This window comes from Aquarana catesbeiana, linkage group LG12, assembly GCF_042186555.1.
Source record: "Aquarana catesbeiana isolate 2022-GZ linkage group LG12, ASM4218655v1, whole genome shotgun sequence".
Lineage (NCBI taxonomy): Eukaryota > Metazoa > Chordata > Amphibia > Anura > Ranidae > Aquarana > Aquarana catesbeiana.
In genome coordinates, this window is record NC_133335.1 from 137,400,814 (window position 1) to 137,412,067 (window position 11,254).

Consider the following 11,254-nt stretch of genomic DNA (forward strand, 5'->3'; position numbering starts at 1 on the left):
AGGGAGGAAGTGGAGACGGATCTCCTATCACAAATTGGATTAGCAGCAAGGATGGGAAGTGTTATCATAATGGGGGATTTTAATTATCCAGACATAGACTGGGCGGAGGGAACCGCGCATTCATTTAAGGCTCGCCAGTTCCTTAATGTCTTGCAGGACAATTTTATGGGTCAGATGGTAGACGCACCAACTAGAAATAAAACATTACTAGATCTACTGATTACCAACAATACAGACCTGATAACAGATGTGGAAATACGGGGCAATTTAGGTAACAGCGATCACAGGTCAATTAGTTTCAGTATAAATCACACAAATAGGAGACATGAAGGGAACACAAAGACACTGAATTTCAAAAGAGCCAACTTCCCTAAACTACAAACCTTGCTAAAAGGCATAAATTGGGATAAAATATTAGGAACAAAGAATACAGAGGAGAGATGGGTTTGCTTTAAGAGCATATTAAATAAGGGCATTAGCCAATGTATCCCATTGGGTAATAAATTTAAAAGAGCGAACAAACATCCTGGATGGCTTAACTCCAATGTAAAAATGCATATAAAAGCAAAGGAGAAGGCCTTCAAAAAATACAAGGTTGAGGGATCATCCACAGCATTCAGAATTTATAAAGAATGCAATAAGAAATGTAAGGGTGCAATTAGGATGGCTAAGATAGAACATGAAAGACACATAGCGGAGGAGAGCAAAAAAAATCCCAAGAAATTCTTTAAGTATGTAAACAGTAAAAAAGGGAGGACAGACCATATTGGCCCCATAAAGAATGAGGAAGGACATCTGGTTACAAAGGATGGGGAGATGGCAGAGGTATTGAATTTATTCTTCTCCTCAGTCTTCACGAGTGAATCGGGGGGCTTCAGTAACCAAAACTGCAGTGTTTATCCTCATGACACAACACAGGAAGCACCTACATGGTTAACAGAGGACAGAATTAAAATTAGACTTGAGAAACTTAACATTAATAAATCACCGGGACCAGATGGCTTGCATCCGAGGGTACTTAGGGAACTCAGTCAGGTGATTGCCAGACCGTTGTTCCTAATTTTTACAGACAGTCTATTGACTGGAATGGTACCAGCTGATTGGAGAAAAGCCAATGTAGCACCAATATTTAAAAAGGGCCCAAAAAACATCCCTGGGAATTACAGACCAGTTAGCCTAACATCAATAGTATGTAAACTCTTGAAGGGGATGATAAGGGACTATATACAAGATTTTAGTAATAAGAATGATATCATTAGCAGTAATCAGCATGGATTCATGAAGAATCGTTCTTGCCAAACCAATCTATTAACCTTCTACGAGGAGGTGAGTTGCCATCTAGATAAAGGAAGGCCCGTAGACGTGGTGTATCTGGATTTTGCAAAAGCATTTGACACAGTTCCCCATAATCGTTTACTGTACAAAATAAGGTGCGTTGGCATGGACCATAGGGTGAGTACATGGATTGAAAACTGGCTACAAGGGCGTGTTCAGAGGGTGGTGATAAATGGGGAGTACTCAGAATGGTCAGGGGTGGGTAGTGGGGTCCCCCAGGGTTCTGTGCTGGGACCAATCCTATTTAATTTGTTCATAAACGACCTGGAGGATGGGATAAACAGTTCCATCTCTGTATTTGCAGACGATACTAAGCTAAGCAGGGCAATAACTTCTCCGCAGGATGTGGAAATCTTGCAAAAAGACCTGAACAAATTAATGGGGTGGGCGACTACATGGCAAATGAGGTTCAATGTAGAAAAATGTAAAATAATGCATTTGGGTGTCAAAAATATGAATGCAATCTATACACTGGGGGGAGAACCTCTGGGGGAATCTAGGATAAAAAAGGACTTGGGGGTCCTAGTGGATGATAGGCTCAGCAATGGCATGCAATGCCAAGCTGCTGCTAATAAAGCAAACAGAATATTGGCATGCATTAAAAGGGGGATCAACTGCAGAGATAAAACGATAATTCTCCCGCTCTACAAGACTCTGGTCCGCCCGCACCTGGAGTATGCTGTCCAGTTCTGGGCACCAGTCCTCAGGAGGGACGTACTGGAAATGGAGCGAGTACAAAGAAGGGCAACAAAGCTAATAAAGGGTCTGGAGGATCTTAGTTATGAGGAAAGGTTGCGAGCACTGAACTTATTCTCTCTGGAGAAGAGACGCTTGAGAGGGGATATGATTTCAATTTACAAATACTGTACTGGTGACCCCACAATAGGGATAAAACTTTTTCGCAGAAGAGAGTTTAATAAGACTCGTGGCCACTCATTACAATTAGAAGAAAAGAGGTTTAACCTTAAACTACGTAGAGGGTTCTTTACTGTAAGAGCGGCAAGGATGTGGAATTCCCTTCCACAGGCGGTGGTCTCAGCGGGGAGCATTGATAGCTTCAAGAAACTATTAGATAATCACCTGAATGACCGCAATATACAGGGATATGTAATGTAATACTGACACATAATCACACACATAGGTTGGACTTGATGGACTTGTGTCTTTTTTCAACCTCACCTACTATGTAACTATGTAACTATGTAAGATCAATGGCACAACCATCAACCCATCCCCGCATGCCAGGGTGCTAGCTGTAATGCTGTACTGTGAACTTTTTGGCCCCACATCCAATCACTTTCCCAATCTTGCTGCCTCAACCTCCGTAACATCTTCAAAATACGCCCCTTCCTAACCAATGACTCCACCAAGCTCCTAGTCCGCTCCCTGGTTATCTATCGTCTTGACTACTGCAACTCCCTCCTCATTGGCTTACCTTTACGTAGCACAATAATATGAAAACAGGAATATGGACTTTAGAGGCACATACACATCAAATCAAGTGTATTGAAATAAAAACAAACAAAAAAGAGCATATTTAAAAAAAATAAAATAAAAAATGTATATATATTGTACAGGACGCCGTGGCTGGGTCCTGGGAGGACGCTATATTTCCCCTCTGTTTGGACTGTGGTCCCTTTAAGGGAACAAAAGGGGTTAACTCACCTGTCAGAGGAAGTGGGTTTAAAACAAGACAGGAAGTTGTAGGCGAGTGTGGATGAGTGTAGAGCAGACTGTGGATGGTGGTTTTATGTGCAGCAACAAAAGTGAACGGCAGTGTCCTGCCTGGAAGCCTCCTGGCAGGGGAAGTTACCTGTGATAAAACCCAAGGACTGTTTAACTGTGATAGCAGTTCTGGACTCTGCAAGTCGGTGAGACTGAAATATCTTTCTGTTGTTTTGCTGCTGTGAAGCTATTTAAGTTTAATAAACCTCCTTTTGACTGAAAAGCCTGTGTCCTGCGATCTAGCTGGTTCCCTGAACTTTACTAATATATATATATATATATATATATATATATATATATGTGTGTGTGTGTGTGTGTGTGTGTGTGTGTGTGTGTGTGTGTGTGTGTGTGTGTGTGTGTGTGTGTGTGTGTGTGTGTGTGTGTGTGTGTGTGTGTGTGTGTGTGTGTGTGAGATCGGTGGGTCATGGCCATAAATCCTGCACAGAGCCTGTAACAGCAGGTTAAGGGCTCTGTGCAGGGAAGAGCAGCATCTGAACCCAGAGTAGCTGGAGGCTGATAGAATGGAGGCAATATAAGGCATTACAATTTACATTTAACATGCAATTGTTTACCAGTATTGTGCATTATTCATTATATGTGCATTATAGTCTCATCCCTTAGTACTACTTTAATCGCTTTACAGCCGCCCACAGCACATATACTGCGGCAGGGAGGCCGCTCTGCACCAGATCAAGTACCTAGTATGTGATCAGCGAGCCGGGATAGGGAGTGCCTCCGCCACATTGCTTAGTAAAAACAGTACACACAGTAACACATGTTGGCCACACATTTAACCCCTTGATCGCCCTAGATGTTAACCCCTTCCTTGCCAGTGTCATTAGTACAATGACTGCATATTTTTAGCACTAATCACTATATTGGTGTCACTGGTTCCCAAATAAGTGTGAGTCAGGTGTCCGATTCGTCCGCCACAATTTCGCAGTCCTGCTATAAGCCGATTACCACTGCCATCACCAGTAAAAAATAAGTAAAAATGCCATAAATCTATCCCCTATTTTGTAGATGCTATAGCTTTTTGCGAAACCCAATCAATATACTCTTATTGGGATTTTGTTTTACCAAAAAAATGTAGCAGAATACATTTTGGCCTAAATTGATGAAGAAATTAGATTTTTTACATTTTTTTTCCTTGGGTGTGTTTTATAGCAGAAAGTAAAAAATTCTTATTTTTTTTTTTTTTAAATTGTCGGTGATCAAATACCACAGAGGTGATCAAATACCACCAAAAAGATTTATATCCCTCCCCTCCACCCTTTATATAGCTTCATGTCCGTCTCCCAGTCACAGAGCCTTGAAAAAGTATTCATACCCCTTGAAATTTTGCACATTTTCTCTTGTTGCAACCAAAAATGTAAATGTATTTTATTGGGATTTTATGTGATAGACCAAACAAAAAGTGGCACATAATTGTGAAGTGGAAGGAAAATGATAAATGGTTTTCAAATTTGTTTACAAATAAATATGTGAAAAGTGTGGCAAGAATTTGTGTTCAGCCGCCCTGAGTCAATACTTTCGCTGCAATTACAGCTACAAGTCTTTTGGGGATGTCTCTACCAGCTTTGCACATCTGAAGAGTGACATTTTTGCCCATTCTTCTTTGTAAAACAGCTCAAGCTCTGTCAGATTGGATGGAGAGCGTCTGTGAACAGCAATTTTCAAATCATGCCACAGATTCTCAATTGGATTTAGGTCTGGACTTTGACTGGGCCACTCTAACACATGAATTTGCTTTGATTTAATTATTCCATTGTAACTCTGGCTGTATGTTTAGGGTCGTTGTCCTGCTGGAAAGTGAACCCCTGCCCCAGTCTCAATTCTTTTGCAGACTCTAATAGGTTTTCTTCTAAGATTGCCCTGTATTTGGCTCCATCCATCTTCCTATCAACTCTGACCAGCTTCCCTGTCTCTGTTGAAGAAAAGCATCCACACAACATGGTGCTGCCACCACATTTCACGGTGGGGATGGTGTTTTCAGGGTGATGTAGAGTCTTAGTCTTCCACCACGCATAGCGTTTTGCTTTTAGGCCAAAAAGTTAAATTTTGATCTCATCTGACTAGAGCACCTTCATCCACATATGTTCTGTGTCGCCCACATGGCTTCTCGCAAACTGCAAACGGGACTTCTTATGGCTTTCTTTCAACAATTGCTTTCTTCTTGCCACTCTACCATAAAGGCCAGATTTGTGGAGTGCATGACTAAGGCCCCTTTCACATATGCGGCCGTTCAGGTCCGCCTGTCAGTTTATTAGGCAGACCTGAACGGACGCTCCATGCAGGTCTATGGAGTGATGGATGTCAGCGGTGACAGGACTGCTGACATCCAATCCGCTGAATCCAGACGGATGGAAACCCTATTTTCCATCCGTCTGGTGGATCGGATTAAAACAAACAGGCAGTCCGTTTTCATCCGATCCCCCATAGAGGAGAGCGAAGCTCTGACAGGTCCGTCCCTGCACAGTGTGCAGAGACGGACCTGTCATTCGCCGGCTAAGTGGGAATTAACGAATCGATCCCTGCTGAGCCCGTCAAAAGGGACATTCATGTGTGAAAGGGGCCTAATAGATATCCTGTGGACAGATTCTACCACCTGAGCTGTGGATCTCTACAGCTCCTCCAGAGTTACCATGGGCCTCTTGGCTGCTTCTCTGATTAATGCTCTCCTTGCCCGGCCTGTCAGTTTAGGTAGACCGCCATGTCTTGGTAGGTTTGCAGCTGTGCTCTGTTAGATGTTCAAAGTTTGGGATTTTTTTATGACTTAACCCTGCTTTAAATTTAAACTTCTCCACAACTTTATCCCTGACCTGTCTGGTGTGTTCCTTGGCCTTCATGATGCTGTTTGTTCACTAAAGTTCTCTAACAATCCTCTGAGGGCTTCAAAGAACAGATGTATTTATACTGATATAAAATTACACACAGTTGGACTCTATTTACTAATTAGGTGACTTCTGAAGGCAATTGGTTCCACTAAATTGTAGTTAGGGATATCAAAAAGCATATGACTACTACTACTCTTATGGTCATACACGTATCGATTTTTGGACAAGAACATTCATACAAAAATTCTTTGTACATTCAGTGAATGGACGTAGGTTGTTCAGAAATTTCACTTGTTTTTAACATTCAGATTTTTAAATTAATGTAATTTCTGAACAAAAAAAACGCAAAAAAATCAAACGTTGTTTAAAATGTACATTTTCAAAGGAAAAATGTGTTCCTGTATGGCCAGCATAAGTGACAGCAGGCACAGGTAGCTTGTATCGAGCTACCTGTCTATGAAAAGGGAGTTTGTCATGCATAATATTATAAAACAAAATTAAAGCACAGCAGCGTCCACCATAAACATAGAATTGAAATCCTTAGTGCATAAATTGCACAGGAAACCCCCCATGGTCTATAAAGCAGACTTTTATATATATATAGTAAAAGCATATTTTATTAGTACTACACTATCATATAAACATTTGAACGATAAAATGTACAGAAAAAAGACATTTGCATAAATTTAAATGCGTTACAGCTGAGTACCCTTCAAAATCATGGCATAGAGAGAGCTGGCCATATGGAATTTAGAGCTAGCTGCCATGACCACTTGCATTGAAACCCGACATGTTTCGGACTGTAAGGAGTCCTTCTTCAGAGGTTATAAACTGGGTAATACGTCTTCTAAAATACAAATATGCATTATATTAGTGGACGTCGTATTAGACAGCGTGTCATATGGATCCTTATTATTATTATAGTCGGTCTGTATTTCAGACTGTTATACATACTTAAAAAAAAAAAAAAAATCAGATAAGGATGTGTATCCATCCGGAACGCAAACCAGTAGGCCGTATGCGTGTCGGCAGTGTGGTGATGCGTGACGGCATCCCGCCCATGGGCAGGCTCGCACCACATGCCATGACGTCGGGGAACCCAACATGGACGCCGCTCAGTACTATCTGGATGAGGCGATTGTCCAGGCACTGTAAGCCAGCTGCAATCAATCTCCATCAAGGCGATTGGATTACCAACCACATGAGGGAGGATATTTAATCAGCAATCCATGCGGCCTTGAATGCTGCATGGAGTCTGATGTCCATATGATACCCACAGGTAATACCTTTTTCTTCAATACTATATCCTTTAGCCGTGGTTCACACTGCTGCAAGGATTGAAATCGTGCGAGTTCAGCTGAACTCACACGATTTCATTCTCGCATGTCAGTCCGACCTTTTCAGAGACATCTGTGCGGTTTCAGATGGTTCCATTTCGGGCAATAGCCGCTGATTTGGCATGCGATTTGACATGTCAAATTACATCAATGTGAACCGGGGCTTAAAATAAAAATGCACCTTTTGTTACGTTTTTACATACAAGTATTGTTGATGACATATACTTTTGGATCCCCTCCATGATTGACTGAAGCCTCTTAGAGCTTTTTGCCTTTTTGGGTCCTTGTGACTGTGAATCCGGCCTTTTGTGCTGCTCCTCCTACCTGCCTAATAGTGGACCCATCTGTGCATGATTGCATCCAGCAAAGACCATTATTATTTACTTTATGTTTATCTTGATATACATACTTAGAAAAATCAGATGAGCATGTCTAATAGTCTATGAAATACAGATAGACTATAATAATAATAATAAGGATACATATGACACGCTGTTTGTCTTTATAGACCTGTCTAATGACGTCCACTAATATAATACATATTTGTATTTTAGAAGAAGTATTACCCAGTTTATAACCTCTAAAGGACTCCTTGAAGTCCGAAACATGTCAGGTTTCAATGCAAATGGTAATGGCAGCGAGCCCTAAATTCCGTATGAGCAGCTCTCTCTATGCCATGCTTTTGCAGGGTACTCCAGATTTAACACATTTAAATTTATGCAAATGTCTTTTTCTGTGCATTTTATTGTTTAAATGTTTTTATGATATTGATGTACTGATAAAATATGCTTTTACTATATAGAATAGTCTGCTTTATAGTCCATGAGGGCTTTCCTGTGCAATTCATTCACAAAGGTTTTCTTTTTCTAATCTTATAAAACAATCCCATCTGAAAATTAGCAGTGTTTTAGGTCTCCTGAGTCTGTAATGTACCATATTCAACCTCTAATAGTAAATACATCTCTGCTATCTTGTCATTCTCAGAGTGGATTTGATAATTTTGTCCCTAACCATATAGCTGGTTATTTATATTTACCACTGTATATAGTCAACAATAAATTGCCTTTTTTTAAGCTAAATTATACAGCAAACTTTTTTTAAAAGGTTTTTATCCGATTAACCAAAACAATAAATTGGACAAATAATCGATTTATGAAAATAATAGTTAGTTGCAACCTTATTAAACCTAAGGTTAGGGAAATTCCCCTTATACAGCCATCACAGAACATTTGTCCCCTTTGAAATATTGCTCTTATGACAAAGTAATGATGGCCACCGGGGCAAATTCGAGTTAGGATTTCCCCAGCAACATCACGGACCACAATAACACTTGACAGAGGGTCTAACTCTCGCCCACTCTATACAAAATTAAAAGAAAATTTTAAAAAACACACTACCTGAATTTGACTTGGCATCAGCCTTTCGTAGTTTTTATACAGCAGAACTCAGACTAAAGCCCCGTACACATGGGTCAAATGCTGGGCGACATCGGGCGGTTCAATAAAAACTGTCCGACAATCGGGCCGTGTGTATGGCAGATGGTCTGACAGAAGCTGGTCATTTGGCTGGCTTCTGTTGTACGACCATGCTGAAAAACCAGCAGCCAATGGCTAGCTTAGCGGGGGAGATCGCTGTACTGTTGGATCGTTAGTGCAGCGGCTCCGACCAGAGCTGACAGTTTATCTTTGCTCAACCCGCTGGGTTGAAGGGAAAAAAACTCAGTGTACCAGGCTTAAAAGAGAAGTAAAGGATCCCCCCCCCCCCCCAAATTATACTTTCCTAGGTGGATGCAGCATCAAACTGTCCCCCAGTGCCTCTACACTGAGAACAGAGCGATCGGACACTGCTGATCACTCGGTTCTCACAGCTCCCCGAGCAGAGAGCTGCTAACTGTCAATCAACAGCTCTCCGCTCTGCTCCCTCCTCGCTCACTGGACCGCTGAGCTGTGGAGGGGTGGGGAGCAGCTGGCTCAAACTTTCAGCGACTTGCTGAGAGGTTGAGCGGGGTGTCAGTCCAGGCACCTGGCGGATCCAGACTCCCATTGTCGGTGATGACGTGGTGCCTGGACTAATTTCTGTGAGTGAAAAATGAATTGCACTCCTGTGATCCATAGGAGAAATACAGCCAAACGAGCTTTGGCTATACTTATCCTTTAAGGGAAGAGAGAATGAGCCAATTAGTTGTGCTGCAGTGAAAGTAGCATGATGATAGGAGAGGGCAGAGCAACAGAGAAGCTCAGGAGTCTTCAGCTTCTGCTGTAACTGTCCAGTCACAGGCTGGGGGAGGGACAAGACCTGTAAGCCAACCATAGATGGAATGGATTTTCTTTCCTGTAAAAAAAAAAAAAAAATGCTTAATCCCCCCCATCGACGGTCAGTGTTGATGGGGAAATCCCTCCTGCAGAGCCATTGTGTTCTCTTGGCGGGGGGAGCTGCCCCTGCTGGGAGAACACAGTGATTGTTGCTACTAACAATTGCATGTAAAATGCGGCAGGCTGGTTGATCAATCAATCTGAGTATATTCAGCCAGCCCATACATGGTTCGAATCTCGGCTGGTTCCGGCTGAAATTTGAACAGTTCATGGCCGGCTTACTAAATTGCAGCAGAGAAATATAGAGTCATATGCCCTACCAAACAGGGCTGTGCGGAACCAATAAAAACCCTCTTGCTGGTAAAACAGCTGTTATACATGTACTGTAGTTCATCTGTGTATTAAACAGTTGGCCTTGAGTTCAGCTTTAAGCAGTGCTCCCATGGATAGATATTGAAAACACCCTTCTAAAGGATTGACAACTTAATTGGGAAATAGTGTTTTTTCATAACAGGCTTTGAGGGCATCACCACTAGATGTATCAATTACACAGGCTTTGCTTAACCCAGGCTAATAGACATAATTGCATATTCAGCCAAAGTGTATTGCCCTTCGTTCTTCCAATTGGCACTGTGTACCCAAGGGATACCAAAAATAAAGTACTGTGACTGTTAGACCCCTTTCACACAGACTTTTTCAGGTGCTTTTGGGCTAAAAATAGCACCTGCAAAGCGCCTGAAAAACGGCTCCCCTGCGGAAAGCCTGCTTTCACACTGAAGGTGATGCACTGGCAGGACGTTAAAAAAAAACTCCAGCAAGCAGCATTCTTGGAACGGTGAAGGAGCGGTGTATACACCGCTCCTGCCCATTGAACTGAATGGGCACCGATGCCGAACCGCCGGCAAAGCGCCACTGCGCTTTGAGGGTAGTTTTAACGCCTTTTTCGGCCACTGGCGGGGGTTAAAAGCGCCCCGCTAGCAGCCGAAAACCCCAGCAAAAACGACGGTAAAGCGCAGCTAAAAGTATCAGCACTTTACCGCCGACGGCCCAGTGTGAAAGGGGTCTTAACATCCTAGCAACGAGGCAGGATGGGATGGTGCAATCTCTGGGAGGTACATAAAATGGTCTACACCTATAGGACGGACATTATCCAACTTTAGTCAATGCTACACATTTTTTATTTACAAGCTCTTCTTAAGACCCCTTTCACACTGGGGCAGTGTGGGAGTTTGCGGTAAAGACGCTGTTATAACGGCGCTATTAGGCCACTAGCGGTCGAGGAAAGGGTTAATAGCGCCCGTCTAGCTGCACTGTCGAAGTGATTTGCAGGTGCTTTGGCAGCGCTGCCCGTTCATTTCGATGGTCACGGGTGGTGGAGGAGTGGTGTATACAGCGCTCCTCCACCACCTCAAAGATGCTGCTTGCAGGACTTTTTTTCCTGTCCTGCAAGCGCACCGACCCAGTGTGAAAGCACTCTGGCTTTCGCATTGGGGTGGCTTGAGAGGCGCCATTTTTAGCGCAAAAACGCCTGAAAAGCATGAGCGTGAAAGGGGTCTTACCTGCAAAGGCAGTTTTTTGGAAAAGGTTGAACTAACCCTTTAATCATCCAGTGGGTGGAGCATTCACTTAGCCATGCCATATTAAAAATAGTATTACCCAGAGATCTTTTCTCCTTTTGAGTGGGGTAACATACAGTAGATTAGTAAGA

General features: G+C 42.5%; 1 protein-coding gene across 2 annotated transcripts in view; it reads left to right on the top strand.

Annotated features, from left to right (window-relative positions):
- Positions 1-11,254, top strand: part of IFI35 (interferon induced protein 35) — a 216,155-nt gene that overhangs the window by 93,242 nt on the left and 111,659 nt on the right. The gene's annotated exons all lie outside the window — the stretch shown is intronic.